Here is a 24,512-nt window from a genome sequence, read left to right as displayed (position 1 = left end):
AGCGTTTGATAAGCTGAAGACTGCTCTGACTCAAGCTCCAATTGTGAGAGGACCGGACTGGAGCCAGCCATTTGAAATCATGTGCGATGCTTCCAACCATGCAGTAGGAGCAGCGCTGGCTCAGCATGAAGGTAAGGATCCTTTCGTTATTGCTTATGCGTCTAAGACTTTAGACACTGCCCAGTCCAATTATACTACTACTGAGAAAGAGCTTCTTGCTATTGTTTTTGCTCTGGATAAATTCTGAGCTTATTTACTTGGTACTAGAGTAGTAGTGTATTCGGACCATGCAGCTTTAAAGTATCTATTAGCTAAAAAGGAGTTCAAACCAAGACTTATACGTTGGATACTGCTGTTACAAGAATTTGATTTAGAAATAAAGGATAGGAGTGGTAATCAAAATTTAGTGGCAGACCACTTGAGTCACCTTGAGCATATTAAGGATGATTCTACTCCTATAGATGATAATTTTCCTTTTGATAACCTGCAAGCAGTATCTGAGGTAGTCCCTTGGTATGCACCTGTTGCTAATTATTTAGTTAGCCGCACATTTTCTCCAAATTTTTCTAAGCATCAAAGAGACAAGCTGAAAAGCGAGTCTAAATATTATATATGGGATGACCCATATTTATGGAGATGTGGCGCTGACCAGGTAATTAGACGTTGTGTACCTCAATCAGAATTCCAGTCCATTTTAGAGGCCTGTCACTCATCTGAGAGTGGAGGACATTTTGGTCCTCAAAGGACAGCTAGAAAGATCTTAGACTGTAGATTCTGGTGGCCTACTCTTTTTAGAGACGCTGCTGAGTTTTGTAAATCTTGTCTCCCATGCCAGAAATTTGGTAATATATCCAAGAGGGATGAAATGCCTCAACAAATTATGCTTTTCTGTGAAATTTTTGATGTTTGGGGCATTGACTTCATGGGTCCATTTCCAAACTCTAATGGATATTTTTATATATTGTTAGCTGTGGATTATGTTTCCAAATGGGTGGAAGCATTTCCTACCCGCACTGATGATGCTAACACTGTTGTTTCCTTTGTGAGAAACCATATTATGTGTCGCTTCGGATCACCACGAGCAACCGTGAGCGATCAAGGCACCCATTTTTGTAACAGGAGACTAACAGGATTAATGAAGAAGCATGGGATAATTCATAAAGTTGCAACAGCTTACCATCCCCAAACTAATGGGCAAGCCGAAGTGTCAAACAGAGAAATTAAGCGTATCTTGCAAAAGATAGTAAAGCCTCATAGAAAAGACTGGAGCACCAGGCTACAAGATGCACTCTGGGCATATAGAACAGCATACAAGACATCCATTGGGATGAGTCCTTTCCGCTTGGTTTATGGAAAAGCTTCTCATCTCCCAGTTGAAGTAGAACACAAAGCCTTTTGGGCAGTTAAGGAGTGCAACATGGGAATTGAGAAAGCCGGAGCTGAAAGGAAGTTGCAACTACAGGAACTGGAGAGCCTTCGCCTAGAAGCTTATGAAAACTCCAGAATATACAAGGAAAAGATGAAGGCTGTACACGATCAAAACATCCAGAAGAAAGAGTTCCAACCTGGGGATTTAGTCCTCCTTTACAAATCTCGACTAAGACTCATGCCAGGCAAGTTGAGATCAAGATGGGAAGGTCCATACAAAGTTGAGAAGGCCGACCCGTACGGAGTTTATCACCTAAGCCACCCCTCAAGCTCTGAACTCATTAAGGTTAATGGACAACGCCTGAAGCTTTACCATGGCGAGAAGATGCAGAGAAACAAGGAGCTTGAGATCTTCCTCTTAGAAGATCCACACATAGCAGAAGATTGAGCTAGTGGAGCGTCCAACTTACGGACGTTAAAGCAAAGTGCTAGGTGGGAGACAACCCACCATGTTATGATCGTTCTTTTCTTTTAGTTTTTCCTATTCAATAACTCTTCTCTTTCTTAGTACTTTCATGCATCTGCATTTACATGTTTTTATTTAAAAAAAAAAAATTTCGCCTACGCGACGCGATCGCATCGGGAGAATAAAGAAAAATAAAAATGAATAGAAAGTCACGCTAGAGTGTGGCTGGAGGCGTGCCAATGGCAAAAATCAACCCACGCGACCGCGTCGCTGACGCGTTCGCGTCGCATGGGAATCATGGCCTCCCACGCGATCGCGTGCCCACGCGGCCGAGGGCCCTAAGTTTTCGACGTAAAAGGGTGCACAATGAAATATTGTGCGAGAGTGATGCGGGATTGGTGCTGGAAGCACAATCCTTATCACGCGATCGCGTCGCCGACGTGGCCGCGTCATCCGTTTTCTGGTGCACACTCACGCAATCGCGTGACCCACGCGATCGCGCCACCCCAATTTTGGCAAATAAATTAATTTGAACAGAGAGTTGTGCTGGTGCGAGGCTGCCCTCGCACCAGAAGCATAATATGGATCACGCGACCGCGTGACCGACGCGATCGCGTCACCTTACTTGACGCGCATCCACTCGAACGCGTACCCCACGCGGCCGCGTCGCATGCGCCGCACAGCTCAACCTAAATTGCCAAATTATCTTATCTTTCTCTCCTCCAAATCTTAGTTTTTCTTTCCCTTCCTTATTTCTTCCTTCCCCTTTCCCCCTTCTATCTCACCTTTCACTCTCTATCTCTCTCACCTCCATTAACAAGGTTTTATTTTCTTCTTCCCTCCTTCTTTTTCTATCATTCTTATTATTTTATTTGTATTTTCTTTTCTTTTCTTTTTCTTTTCATTATTCATATTTTCTTTCTTTTTCTTTTCCTTTTTACATGGTGTTAGAAATTTACTTGTTTTTCTTTTTTGAGTCATCATCCCTCATGATATGCTTGTGGATTGTTGCAAATTATTTGACAATTATTTTTATTCTATTTAAGGGATTGCTTGCATGTTCACCTTCATATTTTCTATACCTTATTCATCATGCATGCTATGTGTTTGTGAAAAAGCTCAAATGGCATTATGCACTTCTCTATGTTGTTATACTATTCAATGCTTGCTTTTCACAACTCCCCTTTACCATTGTATTAATTGAATTTAATTGTCAATACAAACGTGATGGTTTGTTACAAAATATTGCTTGGTCTATGCTACTCATGCCCTTTGCCGGCATGCCAATAAATACCTTGCAGTCACTTGTCTTTCTATGCACTAGCTATTTTCCATTGTTGGCTTTTCACATGTACTCGAGAGCATGTGTTAATGTCATCTACATCCTAATGTGCACCCATCACCACTCTTCCATTCTCTTCCTTGCTATATATCTATTTGAATTTAATTTACTTTCTCCTGTCTTTTCAGGATGGCCACCAAGAAAGGAAAAGAGAAAGCGACTCCTAAACCCCCAGCAAGAAGAGGCACTAAAAGAGCATTAGTGGCAGAGCCTTCTTCAACCACAGTCAAGCCCTCAACAAAAAGAGTTAAGAGGATAATAAAGGTTGATGAGAAAGAGAAATCCCTTCCAGCAAAGGACACTGCGCAATTTCCCAATCGCTACTGTGAGCAGATGTTCCCTATCCTGGCAGAAAGGAACTATAACAATGAATACCTTCTTATCCTCCCGTCCAATATTGCTTCCTTTGTTGAGCCGCAAATTGAACGAAGGCAATGGGGTTTCCTACGGAGACAGCCAAGGCAGGTCAATCTTTCTTGGGTAGTTGAGTTCTACTCTAACTTCTACATGCCAGCCCTACAGTCTGTTTATGTCCGGCAGAAGCAAGTCCCCATCACAGAAGAGGCCATTCAGCAAGTTCTGAGTCTTCCCCCTATTCCAGAAGGAATGGACGCCTTCCAAGAAGCCACACTTAAGCGCCAGAGGTACCAATTTGACTGGGACTCCGTTCTCGGAGTTATCGCATTACCTGGCAGCCGTTGGATCTACGGATACCACCGTACCCGCCCTAAGGGAATCTTGGCTTCAGCACTTATCTTGGAGGCTCGCGTGATGCCAGGGCATCTTGGCCAGTTTCACTAACCTTTTCTTTACTGTTTTTAGGTTAGTTTCATGCATTTCCTTAGGAAATAAGCTAGTTTTGGGTAGATATTCACTTACACCTTGACTCAAGCATACATTGTGCATTTTACATTATTTCATGAGGATTTTGCATAAGTTTAGTGACAAATTGTATGTTGCATTGCCCATGACTTGGACTAGAACTTTAATGCACTATATTGCTTGATTTCAGGACCAAAGGAAGCAAGGAAAGGGAGGAAACTTGCAAGGTTAATGAGAAAAGTGATTGCCAATGACACTCTCATAGCCATTATTGCCCACGTTAAGAGTCATATTAACTAAGTTAACGTGAACTCTAACGTGAAAAAGGGAAGTTGAGCCAACGTTAGTGACACTTAACATTGTCACTAACGTTGGCAAACACTCATAAGTGGCCACGTTAGAGCCCACGTTAACCTAGTTAACGTGGCCTCTAACGTTAAAGGGGGAAAGAGAAGGCAACGTTAGTGACATTCAACATTGTCACTAACGTTGGCCTAAGGATGCAACACACCACGTTAACTCCCACGTTAACTTGGTTAACGTGGGAGCTAACGAAAGAAGTGAGAGTTGTCGCCAACGTTAGTGACACTCAACATTGTCACTATCGTTGGAAGCAACCACACAACCCCCCAAGGAGCCACGTTAACTTCCACGTTAACTTAGTTAACGTGGAAGCTAACGATGAGGAATGAATGATTAGCCAATGTTAGTGACACTCAACATTGTCACTAACGTTGGGATGGCTAAGAATGGCCACATTAGAAGCCACGTTAACTTAGTTAACGTGGACTCTAACGTGAGATCTAGGGGCACATTGGAACGTTAGTGACAATGTTGAGTGTCACTAACGTTCTCGAAGGTTGGCAAGGCCACGTTAGAAGCCACGTTAACCTAGTTAACGTGGAGCTTTAACGTGAAGCAAAAAGGGGCACACTGGAACGTTAGTGACAATGTTGAGTGTCACTAACGTTCTCGAAGTTTGGCAAGGCCACGTTAGAAGCCACGTTAACACAGTTAACGTGGGTTCTAACGTGAGGCAAAGGGGTACATTGGAATGTTAGTGAAAATGTTAAGTGTCACTAACGTTCTCAAACTTATACTTTCACTAAATGTTAACACCCCTAACGCCTGAGCTGAAGTCTCTGCCCACTTAGCACTTTCTCTCTGCAAGTAAAGCCAAGCCCAAATGAAGAAAAGATGTGCTTCAAACTCAAGATCCAGAGGCCCAAGACTTGAAGAGCAAAGTAGAAGCTGAGAAGAGTAGTATATATAGGAGTAGCTTTGAATTGTAAAGGGAGTTTTGGAGGCTGGAAAAAGGGAACTACTCTCTGTATTTTACTTTCTCTGCATTTTCTAGTTTTATGATGTATTCTCCATCTTTGTTTTCATTTCCAAGAGTTATGAACAACTAAACCCCTTTCATTGGGTTAGGGAGCTTGATGAGCAGATAATTTATACGCTTTTTGACATTGTTTTTAGTATGTTTTTAGTAGGATCTAGTTACTTTTAGGGATGTTTTCATTAGTTTTTATGTTAAATTCACATTTCTGGACTTTAATATGAGTTTGTGTGTTTTTCTGTGATTTCAGGTATTTTCTGGCTGAAATTGAGGGACTTGAGCAAAAATCAGATTCAGAGGTTGAAGAAGGACTGCTGATGCTGTTGGATTCTGACCTCCCTGCACTCAAAGTGGATTTTCTGGAGCTACAGAACTTGAAATGGCACGCTTCGAATTTCGTTGGAAAGTAGACATCCAGGGATTTCCAGCAATGTATAATAGTCCATACTTTGCTCAAGTTTAGATGACGAAAACTGGCGTTCAACGCCAGCTCTCTGCCCAATTCTGGTGTCCAGCGCCAGAAAAGGATCCAAAACCAGAGTTGAACGCCCAAACTGGCACAAAAGCTGGCGTTCAACTCCAAGAAGGACCTCTACACGTGCAACACTCAAGCTCAGCCCAAGCACACACCAAGTGGGCCCCGGAAGTGGATTTATGCATCAATTACTTACTTCTGTAAACCCTAGTAGTTAGTTTATTATAAATAGGACTTTTTACTATTGTATTAGACATCCTGGATTGTATTTTTGATCCTGTGATCAAGTCTTGGTTACTCCGGTTCCCCTCTGGGGCCGAGACCAATGAACTCCATTATCACTTATGTATTTTCAATGGTAGAGTTTCTACACTCCATAGATTAAGGTGTAGAGCTCTGCTGTTCCTCAGAGATTAATGCAAAGTACTACTGTTTTCTATTCAATTCATCTTATTTCACTTCTAAGATATTCATTCACACTTCAACCTGAATGTGATGAACATGACAATCATCATCATTCCCTATGAACGCGTGCCTGACAACCACTTCCGTTCTACATTAGATTGAATGAGTATCTCTTAGATCTCTTAATCGAAATCTTCGTGGTGTAAGCTAGAATGATGGCGGCATTCAAGAGAATCCAGAAAGTCTAAACATTATCTGTGGTATTCCGAGTAGGATTCAATGATTGAATGACTATGACGAGCTCCAAACTCGCGATTGCTGGGCGTAGTGACAGACGCAAAAGGATAGTAAATCCTATTCCAGCATGATCGAGAACCGACAGATGAATAACCGTGCTGTGACAGGGTGCGTTGACCATTTTCACTGAGAGGATAAGATGAAACCATTGATAAGGGTGATGCCTCCAGACGATTAGCCGTGCCATGACAAGGCATTTGGATCATTTTCCCGAGAGAAGACCGAAAGTAGCCATTGACAATGGTGATGCATTACATAAAGCCAGCCATGGAAAGGAGTAAGACTGATTGGATGAAGATAGCAGGAAAGCAGAGGTTCAGAGGAACGAAAGCATCTCTATTCGCTTATCTGAAATTCTCACCAATGATTTACATAAGTATTTCTATCCCTATTTTATTAATTATTTTCGAAAACCCCATTACTATTTTATATCTGCCTGACTGAGATTTACAAGGTGACTATAGCTTGCTTCATACCAACAATCTCCGTGGGATTCGACCCTTACTCACGTAAGGTATTACTTGGATGACCCAGTGCACTTGCTGGTTAGTTGTGCGAACTTATGAACCATGGTATTGGCACCAAGTTTTTGGCGCCATTGCCAGGGAAAGAAAGAGCAATGAATTTTACATAATCAAAGTGTAATCACAATTTCTGCGCACCAAGTTTTTGGCGCCGTTGCCGGGGATTGTTCGAGTTTGGACAACTGACGGTTCATCTTGTTGCTCAGATTAGGTAATTTTCTTTTTATCTTATTTTCAAAAATTTTTCAAAAAAAAAAATCTTTCAAAAATTTCTCCTTTGTTTTCGAAAAAAATAAATAAATAAATAAAAATGTTTTCAAAAATATATTTTTCTTCAGAATTTTTAAGAATAAATTCTAGTGTTTCATAAGGCATGTTGAAGCCTGGTTGGCTGTAAAGCCACGACTGTAGGGCATGTCAGGCGTGTCATGTCTGAGTTACATACTAAAGCTTGGCTGGCTATTAAGCCATGCCTGACCCTTTGATTGGAGCTTTAGACTAAAGAGCATAAGATTCCTGGAATTCATATTAAAAATTTTGGAATCCTCATTTTTATTTTTCAAAATAATTTTCGAAAAAAAAAATTTACAAAAAAATCATAAAATCATAAAAATCAAAAATATTTTTGTGTTTCTTGTTTGAGTCTTGAGTCATGTTATAAGTTTGGTGTCAATTGCATACTCATCTTGCATTTTTCGAAAATTCTCATGCATTCATAGTGTTCTTCATGATCTTCAAGTTGTACTTGGTAAGTCTTCTTGTTTGATCTTTGCATTTGCATGTTTTGTGTCTTTTCTTGTTTTTCATATGCATTCTTGAATTCTTAGTGTCTAAGCATTAAAGAATTCTAAGTTTGGTGTCTTGCATGTTTTCTTTGCATTAAAAATTTTTCAAAAATATGTTCTTGATGTTCATCATGATCTTCATAGTGTTCTTGGTGTTCATCTTGACATTCATAGCATTCTTGCATGCATTCATTGTTTTGATCTAAAAATTTTCATGCATTGCATCATTTCCATGTTTTTCTCTCATCATAAAAATTCAAAAATCAAAAAAAATATCTTCCCCTTTTATCTCTCATCAAATTCGAAAATTTGAGTTGACTTTTTCAAAAATCTTTAAAATCTAGTTGTTTTCATGAGTCAAATCAAATTTTCAATTTGAAAATCTTATCTTTTTCAAAATCTTTTTCAAAAATCAAATCTTTTTCATTTTTTTTGTTATTTTCGAAAATTTCAAAAATATTTTTCAAAAATCTTTTTCTTAATTTTACATCAAATTTTCGAAAATAACATCATCAATTAATGTTTTGATTCAAAAATTTCAAGTTTGTTACTTGCTTGTTAAGAAAGATTCAAACTTTGAGTTCTAGAATCATATCTTGTGATTTCTTGTGAATCAAGTCATTAATTGTGATTTTAAAAATCAAATCTTTTTCAAAACTAATTTCAATCATATCTTTTCAAAAATAATATCTTCTTATCTTACCTTTTTCAAAATTTGATTTCAAAATATCTTTTCTAACTTCTTATCTTCTTATCTTTTCAAAAATTGATTTTCAAATTTGTTTCAACTAACAAACTAACTTTTTTTGTTTGTTTCTTATCTTTTTCAAAACTACCTAACTAACTCTCTCTCTCTAATTTTCGAAAATATCTTCCCTCTTTTTCAAAATTTCTTTTTAATTAACTAATTATTTTAACTTTTGATTTTAAAAATTTCGAAAACTACTAACCTTTTTCAAAAACTATTTTCGAAAATCACTAACTCTTTTTCAAAAGTTATTTTCGAAAATTCTCCCTCTCCCATCTTATTCTATTTATTTATTTATCTACTAACATCTTCTCATCTCACATCTCTGCTCTCCTCACCCTTGTGTTTCCTTCCTTACATTATATTCTTTGTCCCCTTCGTTTCTTCCACTTACATAAGGACCTCTATACTGTGGTATAAAGGATCCCTGTTATTATTATTATTTTTCTGTGCCCTCTTCTTTGTCATATGAGCAGGAGCAAGGACAAGAATATTCTTGTTGAAGCAGATCCAGAACCTGAAAGGACTCTGAAGAGAAAATTAAGAGAAGCTAAATTACAACAAACCAGCAAGCACCTGTCAGAAATTTTTGAACAAGAAGAGGAGATGGCAGCCGAAAATAATAATAATGCAAGGAGAATGCTTGGTGACTTTACTGCACCTAATTCCAATTTACATGGAAGAAGCATCTCCATTCCTACCATTGGAGCAAACAATTTTGAGCTGAAACCTCAGCTAGTTTCTCTGATGCAGTAGAACTGCAAGTTTCATGGACTTCCATCTGAAGATCCCTTTCAGTTCTTAACTGAATTCTTGCAGATCTGTGATACTGTTAAGACTAATGGAGTAGATCCTGAAGTCTACAGGCTCATGCTTTTCCCTTTTGCTGTAAGAGACAGAGCTAGAGTGTGGTTGGACTCTCAACCCAAAGACAGCCTGAACTCTTGGGATAAGCTGGTCACGGCTTTCTTAGCCAAGTTCTTTCCTCCTCAAAAGCTGAGCAAGCTTAGAGCTGATGTTCAAACCTTCAGACAGAAAGAAGGTGAATCCCTCTATGAAGCTTGGGAAAGATACAAGCAGCTGACCAAAAAGTGTCCTTCTGACATGCTTTCAGAATGGACCATCCTGGATATATTCTATGATGGTTTATCTGAGCTATCAAAGATGTCATTGGATACTTCTGCAGGTGGATCCATTCACCTAAAGAAAACGCCTGCAGAAGCTCAAGAACTCATTGACATGGTTGTTAATAACCAGTTTATGTACACTTCTGAGAGGAACCCTGTGAGTACTGGGACGCCTATGAAGAAGGGAGTTCTTGAAATTGATACTCTGAATGCCATAGTGGCTCAGAACAAAATATTGACTCAGCAAGTCAATATGATTTCTCAGAGTCTGAATGGAATACAAGCTGCATCCAACAGTACTCAAGAGGCATCTTCTGAAGAAGAAGCTTATGATCCTGAGAACCCTGCAATAGTAGAGGTGAATTACTTAGGTGAACCTTATGGAAACACCTATAACTCATCATGGAGAAATCATCCAAATTTCTCATGGAAGGATCAAAAGCCTCAACAAGGCTTTAATAATGGTGGAAGAAACAGGTTTAGCAATAGCAATCCTTTTCCATCATCCACTCAGCAACAGACAGAGAATTCTGAGCAGAATCCATCTAGCTTAGCAAATCTAGTCTCTGATCTATCTAAGGCCACTGTGAGTTTCATGAATGAAACAAGGTCCTCCATTAGAAATTTGGAAGCACAAGTGGGCCAGCTGAGTAAAAGGATCACTGAAATCCCTCCTAGTACTCTCCCAAGCAATACAGAAAAAAAAATCCAAAAGGAGAGTGCAAGGCCATTGACATAATCAAAATGGCCGAACCCAATGAGGGAAAGGAGGACGTGAATCCCAAGGAGGAAGACCTCCTAGGACGTCCAGTGATCAATAAGGAGCTTCCCTCTGAGGAACCAAAGGACTCTGAGGCTCATCTAGAGACCAAGAGATTCCATTGAACCTCCTTATGCCATTCATGAGCTCTGATGAGTATTCCTCTTCTGAAGAGAATGAGGATGTTATTGAAGAGCAAGCTGCCAAGTTCCTTGGTGCAACATGAAGCTGAATGCCAAATTATTTGGCATTGAAACTTGGGAAGATGAACCTCCCTTGTTCACCAATGAACTAAGTGATCTGGATCAACTGACATTGCCTCAGAAGAGACAGGATCCTGGAAAGTTCATAATACCTTGTACCATAGGCACCATGATCTTTAAGGCTCTGTGTGACCTTGGTTCAGGGATAAACCTCATGCCCCTCTCTGTAATAGAGAAACTGGGAATTTATGGGGTGCAAGCTGCTAAAATCTCATTAGAGATGGCAGACAATTCAAGAAAACAGGCTTATGGACAAGTAGAGGACGTGTTAGTAAAGGTTGAAGGCCTTTACATCCCTGCTGATTTCATAGTCCTGGATACTGGAAAGGAAGAGGATGAATCTATCATCCTAGGAAGACCTCTCCTAGCCACAGCAAGAGCTGTGATTGATGTGGATAGACGAGAGTTGATCCTTCAAATAAATGAGGACAACCTTGTGTTTACAACTCAAGGATCTCTCTCTGCATCCATGGAGAGGAAGCAGAAAAAGCTTCTCTCAAAGCAGAGTCAACCAAAGCCCCCACAGTCAAACTCTAAGTTTGGTGTTGGGAGGCCACAACCAAACTCTAAGTTTGGTGTCAAACCCCTATATCCAACCTCTAAGTTTGGTGTTGGGGAGTTTCAACAATGCTCTGAACATCTGTGAGGCTCCATGAGAGCCCACTGTCAAGCTATTGACATTAAAGAAGCGCTTGTTGGGAGGTAACCCAATTTTTATTTATCTAACTATATTTTTCTTAGTTATATGTCTTTATAGGTTCATGATCATGTGGAGTCACAAAATAAATAAAAAAATTAAAAACGGAATCAAAAACAGCAGAAGAAAAATCACACCCTGGAGGAGCATCTGTCTGGCGTTCAACGCCAGAACAGAGCATGGTTCTGGCGCTGAACGCCCAAAATGGGCAGTGTCTGGGCGCTGAACGCCCAAAATAGGCAGCATCTGGGCGCTGGACGCCAGAATTGCACCCTGAAGAAAAGCTGGCGCTGAATGCCCAGAACAAGCATGGTTCTGGCGTTCAACGCCAGAAATGGGCAACAAATGGGCGTTGAACGCCCAAAATGGGCACCAACCTGGCGCTGAATGCCCAGAGTTGTGTGCAAGGGCATTTTACATGCCTAATTTGGTGCAAGGTTGTAAATCCTTGAACACCTCAGGATCTGTGGACCCCACAGGATCATCTCAGGATCTGTGAACCCCACAGGATCCCCACCCACCTCACCCTCTCTCTCTCTCCATTCATGATCATCCCTTCTGCTTTCCATTCACCATTCACATCCAAACACACTTCCCTCCATCTCCTCCATATATTCTTCTTCTTCATTTATTCTTTCTTCTCTTGCTCGAAGGCGAGCAATATTCTAAGTTTGGTGTGGTAAAAGCATAAGCTTTTTGTTTGTCCATTACCATTAATGGCACCTAAGGCCAGAGAAACCTCAAGAAAGAGGAAAGGGAAGACAATTGCTTCCACCTCTGAGCCATGGGAGATGGAAAGATTCATCTCACAAGCCCATCACTAAAAAAAGGATGTAGCAAACAAGAGAGCACTTTCATGGACCTCAACAGGCACATGAAGAAGCTCATCATCAAGAAACCCCTGAGATACCTCAAGGGATGCACTTTTCTCCACAGAACTATTGGGAGCAAATCAACACCTCCCTAGGAGAATTAAGTTCCAACATGGGACAATTAAGGATGGAACATCAAGAGCACTCCATCACCCTTCATGAAATTAGAGAAGATCAAAAAGCAATGAAGGAGGAGCAACAAAGACAAGAAAGAGACATAGAAGAGCTCAAGGACATCATTGGTTCCTCAAGAAGGAAACGCCACCATCACTAAGGTGGATTCATTCCTTGTTCTTATTTCTTCTGTTTTTCGTTTTCTATGTTATATGCTTATCTATATTTGTGTCTTCATTACATGATCATTAGTAGTTAGTAACTATGTCTTAAAGTTATGAATGTCCTATGAATCCATCACCTCTCTTAAATGAAAAATGTTTTAATTCAAAAGAACAAGAAGTACATGAGTTTTGAATTTATCCTTGAACTTAGCTTAATTATATTGATGTGGTGACAATGCTTCTTATTTTCTGAATGTATGATTGAACAGTGCATATGTCTTTTGAAGTTGTTGTTTAAGAATGTTAAATATGTTGGCTCTTAAAAGAATGATGACTAGGAGACATGTTATTTGATAATCTGAAAAATCATAAAAATGATTCTTGAAGCAAGAAAAAGCAGCAAAGAACAAAGCTTGCAGAAAAAAAAAACAAAAAAATTAGGCAAAAAAATAGAAGAAAAAAAAAAGAAAAAGCAAGCAGAAAAAGCCAAAAGCTCTTAAAACCAAGAGGCAAGAGCAAAAAGCCAATAACCCTTAAAACCAAAAGGCAAGGGCAAATAAAAGGGATCACAAGGCTTTGAGCATCAGTGGATAGGAGGGCCTAAAGGAATAAAATCCTGGTCTAAGCGGCTAAACCAAGCTGTCCCTAACCATGTGCTTGTGGCGTGTAGGTGTCAAGTGAAAACTTGAGACTGAGCGGTTAAAGTCAAGGTCCCAAGCAAAAAAAAAAAAAAGAGTGTGCTTAAAAACCCTGGACACCTCTAATTGGGGACTTTAGCAAAGCTGAGTCACAATCTGAAAAGGTTCACCCAGTTATGTGTCTGTGGCATTTATGTATCCGGTGGTAATACTGGAAAACAAAGTGCTTAGGGCCACGGCCAAGACTCATAAAGAAGCTGTGTTCAAGAATCATCATACTGAACTAGGAGAATCAATAACACTATCTGAACTCTGAGTTCCTATAGATGCCAATCATTATGAACCTCAATGGATAAAGTGAGATGCCAAAACTATTCAAGAGGCAAAAAGCTATAAGTCCCGCTCGTTGGAAAGTAGACATCCAGGGCTTTCCAGAAATGTATAATAGTCCATACTTTGCTCAAGTTTAGATGACGCAAACTGGCGTTCAACGCCAGCTCTCTGCCCAATTCTAGCGTCCAGCACCAGAAAAGGATCCAAAACCAGAGTTGAACGCCCAAACTGGCACAAAAGCTGGCGTTCAACTCCAAGAAGGACCTCTACACGTGCAACACTCAAGCTCAGTGCAAGCACACACCATGTGGGCCCCGGAAGTGGATTTATGCATCAATTACTTACTTCTGTAAACCCTAGTAGCTAGTTTATTATAAATAGGACTTTTTACTATTGTATTAGACATCCTGGATTGTATTTTTGATCCTGTGATCAAGTCTTGGTTACTCCAGTTCCCCTCTGGGGCCGAGACCAATGAACTCCATTATCACTTATGTATTTTCAACGGTAGAGTTTCTACACTCCATAGATTAAGGTGTAGAGCTCTGCTGTTCCTCAAAGATTAATGCAAAGTACTACTGCTTTCTATTCAATTCATCTTATTTCGCTTCTAAGATATTCATTCGCACTTCAACCTGAATATGATGAACATGACAATCATCATCATTCCCTATGAACGCGTGCCTGACAACCACTTCCGTTCTACATTAGATTGAATGAGTATCTCTTAGATCTCTTAATCGGAATCTTCGTGGTGTAAGCTAGAATGATGGCGGCATTCAAGAGAATCCGGAAAGTCTAAACCTTGTCTGTGGTATTCCGAGTAGGATTCAATGATTGAATGACTGTGACGAGCTCCAAACTCGCGATTGCTGGGCGTAGTGACAGACGCAAAAGGATAGTAAATCCTATTCCAGCATGATCGAGAACCGACAGATGAATAGCCGTGCCGTGACAGGGTGCGTTGACCATTTTCACTGAGAGGATAAGATGAAACCATTGACAAGGGTGATGCCTCCAGACGATTAGCCGTGCCGTGACAGGGCATTTGGATCATTTTCCCGAGAGAAGACCGAAAGTAGCCATTGACAATGGTGATGCATTACATAAAGCCAGCCATGGAAAGGAGTAAGACTGATTGGATGAAGATAGCAGGAAAGCAGAGGTTCAGAGGAACGAAAGCATCTCTATTCGCTTATCTGAAATTCTCACCAATGATTTACATAAGTATTTCTATCCCTATTTTATTAATTATTTTCGAAAACCCCATTACTATTTTATATCTGCCTGACTGAGATTTACAAGGTGACTATAGCTTGCTTCATACCAACAATCTCCGTGGGATTCGACCCTTACTCACGTAAGGTATTACTTGGACGACCCAGTGCACTTGCTGGTTAGTTGTGCGAAGTTGTGAACCATGGTATTGGCACCAAGTTTTTGGCACCATTGCCAGAGAAAGAAAGAGTAATGAATTTTACATAATCAAAGTGTAATCACAATTTCTCCGCACCAGAGCTCTGTTGTAATTTGATGGATCAATACTAATTTTCATTATTCTTCTTCTATCTTTTCTCTTGATTTTACTTGAAAGCTTTCGATCTTCATCCAATTGAGTAGTTATCTTGGAAGAGAAGCTATTCAAACTTGGATCTCTTTTGAACCTTGAAAGAGGAATGAAGAGATCAAGCTAGAAATACTTTCTCATGCTGGACCAAATTGGGCTTGGATGGGTATGTGACTATAATCCTCTCAATACTTGATTTAGGAAATGCATGTGGTATAATCAGTGACCATACTTCATCTCTTCTCATGAGCAATTGACCAAGGAATTGGCTATTGATCAAGATTTGAGAGATTGAATTGCAAGAAATTTTAATTCAATCACTTAAGATTGCCAAGGAGATCAATGAGTGCATTGATTGAGGAAGAGATAAAAATGAACTTGATCCGGAGAATTGCAACATCTCCTAAGCCCAATGAACTCCCCATCTCTGATCTTACCCATTCTCTTTAATTTCTGCCATTTACTTTTATAAGCAAATCCCCCATTCCCATTTACAATTTTGCAATTTATTTTCAGTCATTTGCTTCTAGTTCTTTAATTCTAGCATTTATTTTTCTGTTATTTACATTCCAGCCATTTTATTTTCTGCAACTCTCAACCCAAATTCTGGATTCGCTCAACTAGAACATTCTTCTAATTAAAGTTGCTTGATCAATCAATCCCTGTGGGATTCGACCTCACTCTATTGTGAGTTTTTACTTGACGACAAATTCGGTACACTTGCCGAAGGAAGATTTGTTGTGAGACAAGTTTTCCGTGCATCAAGTTTATGGCGCCGTTGCCGGGGATTGATTGTGCATCAACAATGATTAAATTGGAAGATCACTAGATTGAGCATTTTTATTTTGTGAATTTCATTTTCTGTTTGAGTGATTTACTTTTTGTTTTAGTTAAACTTCTTCCCTTCCCCCTCTACTCTTTTGTTCTTCTTTGTTATTTTCAATTCTGTTTGCTAACCCACTAACTGTTTGATATATTGTATCACCAACAACTAACAGTAATTCTGACACAAATACTTTCTGCACCTATCTTTTCTTGCTTGCACTTGATGGTTGTATGACAGGGAGAAGAAGCGGGACTTCAACTTCCTTCGATTCTGAACCTGAGAGGACCTTCCTTAGATTAAGGAGGGAGGTAAGAGGAAAGAAAGTGGTTGGTGCTGAGGAAGAAGAGGAATTCTTTGAAACAAACATGGAAGACAACATGGAAAACCATCATGAAGAAGAAGATCACAACCATGGGGGAGGAGGTAGAGCAAATCATGCTGGGGAGGATAGAAGAGTTTTGAGCTCTTACATCAATCCAAACCCAAGCAATTGTGGAAGTAGCATCCAAAAGCCAACAATCCATGCCAACAACTTTGAACTTAAACCATAGCTCATCACCCTTGTTCAGAACAACTGTTCGTTTGGAGGAAGTGTTCAAGAAGACCCAAATCAACATTTAACCACCTTCCTGAGAATATGTGACACAGTGAAGTCTAATGGTGTTCATCCTGACGCCTATAGACTACTGTTATTTCCATTCTCACTCAGGGACAAGGCAGCTAAATGGCTGGAATCTTTCCCAAGGGAAAGCTTGACAACTTGGGAAGACATGGTGAACAAATTCTTAGCATGATTTTACCCTCCTCAACGAATCAATAGGCTGAGAGCTGAGGTCCAAACTTTCAGGCAACAAGATGGTGAGACTCTATATGAAGCATGGGAGAGGTTCAAGGACTTAACAAGGAGGTGTCCACCTGACATGTTCAACAAATGGGTGCAGCTGCACATTTTCTATGAAGGGCTCTCTTATGAGTCAAAGAAGGCCGTAGACCATTCATCTGGAGGATCTTTGAATAAGAAGAAGACCATTGAGGAAGCCATAGATGTTATTGAAACAGTAGCAGAGAACGACTACTTCTATGCTTCTGAAAGAGGGAATACAAGAGGAGTAATGGAGCTAAACAATGTAGATGCTCAGTTGGCCCAAAACAAGCTCATTACCCAACAGCTGGCTGACCTCACCAAGAAGATGGAGATGAACCAAGTAGCAGTAATCTCCACTTCATCAACAATCCAAGAAGGAGTGAATGAAGAAGCAGAGGGGAGTCAGGAGCAAGCCAACTACATTGGGAGTTCACCAAGGAAAAACTATGATCCATACTCCAAGACCTACAACCCTGGATGGAAAAACCACCCAAACTTTGGGTGGGAAGGTGAGCAAGATCAAAACCAAGACCAGAGACGTTACAACTCCAACAACAATGCAGCTCACCAGCAATTCACACAGAGGACGTCTCAACACCCCCACAACAACACTTCTTCATATGCTTATCAAAACCAAAATAGCACATCTACTCCGAATCACCCATCAATTGATGACAAGCTCTCTAAGATTGAAGCCCTACTTGAAGGAATATGCCAAGAGATTCAAGAAAATAAGGTGTTCAAAGAGGAAGTGCGAGCCAATATTAAGAACCAGGGAGAGACCATTAGAAAGCTGGAATTCCAGGTGGGATATTTAGCTTAGAAGATTCCCAAACCTACCGATAGCTTCCCAAATGACACGGAGAAAAACCCCAAGGGAGAAGCAAAGAAAGTAAGATGGGAAGATTGCAAAATGGTCACTACGAGTGATCAAGAGACTGAAGACAAGCAAGGCAAACTTTGCAAACAACCTGAAGACAACTCAACAAAGGAAGAGGATAGAGATCACCAAGGACCAGAAATCTCACAACAAGAGTTGCTGAAGCTCTATGCTCCCTTCCCTCAACTGCTCAATGGTGCTGTGGGAAAGAGAATATACTCAAGGTTCCTAGACTTGTTTGCATCTCTGCATGTAAACATACCATTCATCAAGGCAATTCAACAAATGCCTGCATTCATCAAGTATATGAAGGAAATTCTTCCCAGGAAAAGCTCACTCAAAGGAGGCCAGACTATAGTGATGAACAAGGAATGTAGTGCCCTTATTCAACCTGAGCTGCCTACAAAAAGAATAGACCCAGGGAGTTTTCACATCCCTTGTGCCATAGGTGAAACTATGTTCTATAGAGCGCTATGTGATTTGGGGGCTATCGCTATGTGATTTGGAGGCCAGCATCAACTTACTGCCTTTATCCCTGGTGAAAAGGCTGCAGATTAATGAGATAATGCCCACAGATGTAATCATCAGATTGGCTGACAAAACTCAAAAGCAAGCAATAGGAGTGGTGGAAAATGTGTTGCTAAAGGTTGGGAAATACTTTCTCCCAACAGACTTTGTCATTCTGGACATGGAAGAGAGTCACACTCACCCAATCGTATTGGGAAGACCATTCCTAGCTACGGCCAGAGCACTTATCGATGTACAGAAAGGGGAGCTAATATTGAGAATCCATGATGAACGACTCAGCTTCAATGTCTTCAAACTCTCACAAGAAACAGATCAAGAGGACAAGAAACTAAGCACAAACGATAAAGAGACACTGAAGGAGGAGACAAGCACTGAAGCACAGCCAGTTCATTCTGAAACCCCCTCAATTGATAAACAAGGAAAACAGCAATTGCCACAACTCAAAGAAAAGTTGGAGGAACCTAAACCTCTAGAGGCATGTGAAGACAACATCACAACTCCTTGGAAAAAAAAGGTCACCAAGGGGAAGGCAACCTTAAAAGAAACAAAGAAGAAGGTACCAAGGAGATGGAGGAATAAGAAGATCCCTACGGAAGATTTCTCTCCAGGGGATAGAGTTGTCTCAGCTTACTTCCCAGATATTCCCCCTAATCTCCCTACTGTACCATCTTAGTTACCTAAGGTCTTCACTATCAACAAAGTTCTTTCCCTGGAACATGTGGAGATCATTGATCCAACCAATGGATATAAGTCCACAGCAAGAGGGGAGGACTTTAAGCACTACCAACCACCTTGATGAGAAAAAAAAACGTCAAGCTAGTGATGCTAAAGAAGCGCTTCATGGGAGGCAACCCATGTTTTATATGTTTTTAAAATAATGAAAAAATCAATGTTTACGAATTTCAACCCAAACTTGACAAACATTTAGTGAAATCTTTATCATGCAGTATATAGTGAAGAACAAGTTTGGTGTTCAAAGCAAACCAAGATGCATGCTAGTCTTGGGAGCTTTGAACAAAACTTTTCATCACATTGCTTCAAACTAAGTTTGGTGTCACCCCATGGTGCCACCAAAATTCATATAAGGACCCACCAATAGTTAGTTAGTTAGTTGGAATTCATAAATGAACAATCAAATCCTTTCTTCCCTTTTATTCTAGCCGTAGAGTTTGATTTTTATGATATTAATTTCCTTATTTTAAATCTTTATAGGAAAGAAAAAGAAGCATGAAAAGGGATTGATTGGACAATTAAATGGGGGAGATTTCGCCACTTAATGAAGAGCACTACACACATGTCCCAAGAAGGAACGCATGGGGAAACGCTGCCATGCAACATTGGAGAAAGAAGACCCTTGAAGACCGAACCAATCACTCTCATTAAGTGATGATCCTTGTCTTTTCTTCATACGCAACCCCAACCGTCCATCAAGTAACAATCCTTGCAATCCACACCTTTCATCCACTCATGACCCCCTATATAAGTGAACCTTAGTGCATGATCATTCCTCACACTCAAATTCCCACTCTCCACACTTCATACTTTCGGCTTGCTCAAACCCCTTCATCACTCTGTCCTAGCCAACCTATTCCTCATCTCTCTGTATCCTCCAACCTCCACTTCAAAACAGCAACTCAATTCATGGCATCATCAAGCTCAAAGAGGCAAAAGAGGAAGGAACCCATGGAGAGTGTTCCTTTCGATGAGAAGAAATTCAAAACTGCCTTTTATGAACGTGAATTCGAACGGATAAGGGTGAGAAAGATATTGCCAGAGTTAATCTTCCAAATCAATGCAGATGAGTCACCACAAATTCTAGAGAAAATCGAACAGAGGGGGTGGCAATTGCTCACAAGTCCAGAGGGGAAGATCAATGGAAACCTCATCAAAGAATTTTATGCGAATGTAGTAAGAGATGATAAAACCAAGGCCCCAACCTTCAAAAGTTACGTAAGAGGAAAAGAGGTGGACTTCAGCCCAAATGCCATAACAAGAGTTCTTCACCTGAAATCACCTCGTTTTGATGAGGAAAGTTATCAAGCAAGGATAAGTAGAAGCCCTGATAATAATGAGCTCTCAGAGATAGTGGCAGACATCTGTGTTATAGCAGCTGACTGGGAGAGGTACACAGATGGGAGACCCAAGTTCATCAAGAGAGGAGACCTGAGCCCTGAAGCCAAGGGGTGGTTTGAAATTGTGAGGAGGTCCATTCTACCAGCTGCAAATAATTCAGAGGTAAACATCAATCGAGCTACTATGGTGCATTGCTTAATACAAGGTGGGGAAATCAACATGAATGAGCTCATCGCCGAGGGGATTCAAGATTCGGCTGAGAAGGTTGATTCAGGTGCCAGGCTTTGGTACCCCAGCACCATTCTCCACTTATGCAACAAGGCCAAGGTAGTATTTGAGGACAGCAACCCAGACTGGGTGAACCCAGGGAGGCCAGTTACACTCGAACGATTGGTTTATACTACACCTGCTCAGCAACAAAGAAGGCCACAAATAGGGAAACCAAAAGCAAAAGAAAAAGTTCACCAAGAGGAACATCATCAGGAAAAATACCAGCAAGAAGAGCATCATGACCCAGACAACTTGAATATGACTTACCTTCTAAGAGCCATTAAAGATTTGGGACATAGGCATATGGAAGGACAAGAGCAAATACTGAACCTTCAAACCAACTGGCTGAGCCAACAGGAAGCATGGCAAAAATAACAAATGGAGCAGCAACAGGAACACTACTCCAGGCTCACTAAAGCCATCAACCAAGTGAATGAGAGGCAAGAGCTCCAAGAGAAGCACTTGCAAGAACTCAACCAGCGGCAGATAGCCCAAATAAAAACTTTCAATGAGTTCAGTGTACTCAATGAAGGAAGGCAACTACATAGGGAAGAGTTCTATGTGAACACTCAAGCCAAGTTGAACTACATGACAAGTAACATGCATCAGCTACACTATGCCATCCCTACATATGATGAGGTCCAAAAAGATTTTGTAGAACAAGAAGAGAGGAAGGTAAAACAGCAAAAGGAGACACTCAAGAAGAAGATGGAAGATGGTGGTTTCTGGAAGAAGCTGCTTGGAAAAGGCAAAGGAAGTGAGAGCACAAGCACTCAAGAGAGACACAATGAGGACAAGCAAGGAGGGGAGCATGGGCATCCACATGAATGAAAGGTGGTGGAGTTCCTTTTAGTCCATCGTTTTCTATACTTTAAATAAGGAAGATCTTGTATGAAATAGAACCTGCTTCCATGTTATGTTTAAACTTTTAAAATTCTGTCTTTTAAGTTTTCTTTCTGAATAGGTCCATGATTTCTGGTTTAAATGTCACTGCATCTTTCCCTTATTTACTTGTAAGCTTGTCCATTTTAAATCAAATGAAGAAGAGAATGTTTATATTTTTAAAAGACCAGAGTGGAGTTCATATTGTGGAAGTGCATTCATAAATCTTTGGGGTAGTCATAAGTTAGCTAAGTTGGTTCAACCACAAGGTTAGGAGGACAACTATCTATCCTGAATACTTGACTTTGGATATACCCATGAGACTGAGTATATGACAAGATCCTAATAAGAGAAAAGGGAAAGAATAATGGAAGTGAAAAACAAAAGAAAAAGAGTAAGCAATAAGGCTAGGCACCAATGGTTTGGACCTTGAGACAAGTATCTGTGGTGCTCCTGTGTGAGGGATCTACTTGGATGAATAAGCTCTCAGGGGTGCTTTATCACTTGGTAACTTGGGTTAACTAACCCGGGATTATCAGCTGAAAATCCACTATCAAGAGTAACCCTCACTATAGAGCATTTAGTAACCCAAAGAGGTGCTGGACACCAAGGTCTCAAGAAAAGAAAATAAACAAACTATATGCCTGTGGTGTGTATGTATGGGGGAGAGACTTGAGGGAGTAAGTCCTTAGGGGTGCCTCAATACCTAGCACCTTGAACCAACTGGTTCGGGAGTGTTGGCTGAAAACTTATCTTAAAGAGTTGCCCCCTTACAGAGCACTTAGCCTAAATAACACAAATAACCCTTGAAATAACAATAAAAGGATCAATGAATAAAAGTCTCATAGGATATAGATAAAGTAAGTGTTTAGGGACATGATAAAGGTCTGAAAGCCAGTAATGGAATGAACCTAAGATGCTATGCATGAAACCACCATAAAATCAGTAACATGACATCCACAAGAATGACTCATTCCTCTGGATATTCCATTCATCATTCTCTTGTTCCAGTACTTGCTTAGGGACAAGCAAGCTTTAAGTTTGGTATTGTGATGCCAGGGCATCTTGGCCAGTTTCACTAACCTTTTCTTTACTGTTTTTAGGTTAGTTTCATGCATTTCCTTAGGAAATAAGCTAGTTTTGGGTAGATATTCACTTACACCTTGACTCAAGCATACATTGTGAATTTTACATTATTTCATGAGGATTTTACATAAGTTTAGTGACAAATTGTATGTTGCATTGCCCATGACTTGGACTAGAACTTTGATGCACTCTATTGCTTGATTTCAGGACCAAAGGAAGCAAGGAAAGGGAGGAAACTTGGAAGGTTAATGAGAAAAGTGATTGCCAATGACACTCTCATAGCCATCATTGCCCACGTTAAGAGTCACGTTAACTAAGTTAACGTGAACTCTAACATGGAAAAGGGAAGTTGAGCCAACGTTAGTGACACTTAACATTGTCACTAACGTTGGCAAACACTCATAAGTGGCCACGTTAGAGCCCACGTTAACCTAGTTAACGTGGCCTCTAACGTTAAAGGGGGAAAGAGAAGCCAACATTAGTGACATTCAACATTGTCACTAACGTTGGCCTAAGGATGCAACACACCACGTTAACTCCCACGTTAACTTGGTTAACGTGGGAGCTAACGAAAGAAGTGAGAGTTGTCGCCAACGTTAGTGACACTCAACATTGTCACTAACGTTGGAAGCAACCACACAACCCCCCAAGGAGCCACGTTAACTTCCACGTTAACTTAGTTAACGTAGAAGCTAACAATGAGGAATGAATGATGAGCCAACGTTAGTGACACTCAACATTGTCACTAACGTTGGGATGGCTAAGAATGGCCACGTTAACCTAGTTAACGTGGAGCTTTAACGTGAAGCAAAAAGGGGCACACTGAAACGTTAGTGACAATGTTGAGTGTCACTAACGTTCTCGAAGTTTGGCAAGGCCACGTTAGAAGCCACGTTAACATAGTTGTTAACGTGGGCTCTAACGTGAGGCAAAGGGGTACATTGGAACGTTAGTGAAAATGTTAAGTGTCACTAACGTTCTCGAACTTATACTTTCACTAAATGTTAACACCCCTAACGCCTGAGCTGAAATCTCTGCCCACTTAGCACTTTCTCTCTGCAAGTAAAGCCAAGCCCAAATGAAGAAAAGAACTGCTTCAAACTCAAGATCTAAAGGCCTAAGACTTGAAGAGCAAACTAGAAGCTGAGAAGAGTAGTATATATAGAAGTAGCTTTGAATTGTAAAGGGAGTTCTGGAGGCTGGAAAAAGGGAACTACTCTCTGTATTTTACTTTCTCTGCATTTTCTAGTTTTATGATGTATTCTCCATCTTTGTTTTCATTTCCAAGAGCTATGAAAAACTAAACCCCTTTCATTGGGTTAGGGAGCTCTGTTGTAATTTGATGGATCAATACTAATTTTCATTATTCTTCTTCTATCTTTTCTCTTGATTTTACTTGAAAGCTTTCGATCTTCATCCAATTGAGTAGTTATCTTGGAAGAGAAGCTATTCAAACTTGGATCTCTTTTGAACCTTGAAAGAGGAATGAAGAGATCAAGCTAGAAATGCTTTCTCATGCTGGACCAAATTGGGCTTGGATGGGTATGTGACTATAACTCTCTCAATACTTGATTTGGGAAATGCATGTGGTATAATCCGTGACCATACTTCATCTCTTCTCATGAGCAATTGACCAAGGAATTGGCTATTGATCAAGATTTGAGAGATTGAATTGCAAGAAATTGTAATTCAATCACTTAAGATTGCCAAGGAGATCAATGAGTGCATTGATTGAGGAAGAGATGAAAATGAACTTGATCCGAAGAATTGCAACATCTCCTAAGCCCAATGAACTCCCCATCTCTGATCTTACCCATTCTCTTTAATTTTTGCCATTTACTTTTATGAGCAAATCCCCCATTCCCACTTACAATTCTGCAATTTATTTTCAGTCATTTGCTTCCAGTTCTTTAATTCTAGCATTTACTTTTCTGTTATTTACATTCCAGCCATTTTATTTTCTGCAACTCTCAACCCAAATTCTGGATTCGCTCAA

The 24,512-nt window shown here is 40.3% G+C and overlaps 2 non-coding genes across 2 annotated transcripts; both read right to left on the bottom strand.

The window, feature by feature from the left end:
* Positions 1–9,573: 9,573 nt before the first annotated feature.
* On the bottom strand, positions 9,574–9,681 carry LOC112773922 (small nucleolar RNA R71). Its single transcript, XR_003188443.1, has one exon. It is a non-coding gene; the product is annotated as a small nucleolar RNA R71 (small nucleolar RNA).
* A 7,069-nt stretch (positions 9,682–16,750) lies between these two features.
* On the bottom strand, positions 16,751–16,854 carry LOC112774682 (small nucleolar RNA R71). The gene has a single exon (XR_003189153.1). It is a non-coding gene; the product is annotated as a small nucleolar RNA R71 (small nucleolar RNA).
* Positions 16,855–24,512: the final 7,658 nt, after the last annotated feature.

The sequence above is a fragment of the Arachis hypogaea genome, chromosome 18, assembly GCF_003086295.3.
Source record: "Arachis hypogaea cultivar Tifrunner chromosome 18, arahy.Tifrunner.gnm2.J5K5, whole genome shotgun sequence".
In the NCBI taxonomy this organism is placed as follows: domain Eukaryota; kingdom Viridiplantae; phylum Streptophyta; class Magnoliopsida; order Fabales; family Fabaceae; genus Arachis; species Arachis hypogaea.
Note: the sequence above shows the minus strand (reverse complement) of the source record. Positions and strands in the feature narration are given on the sequence as shown.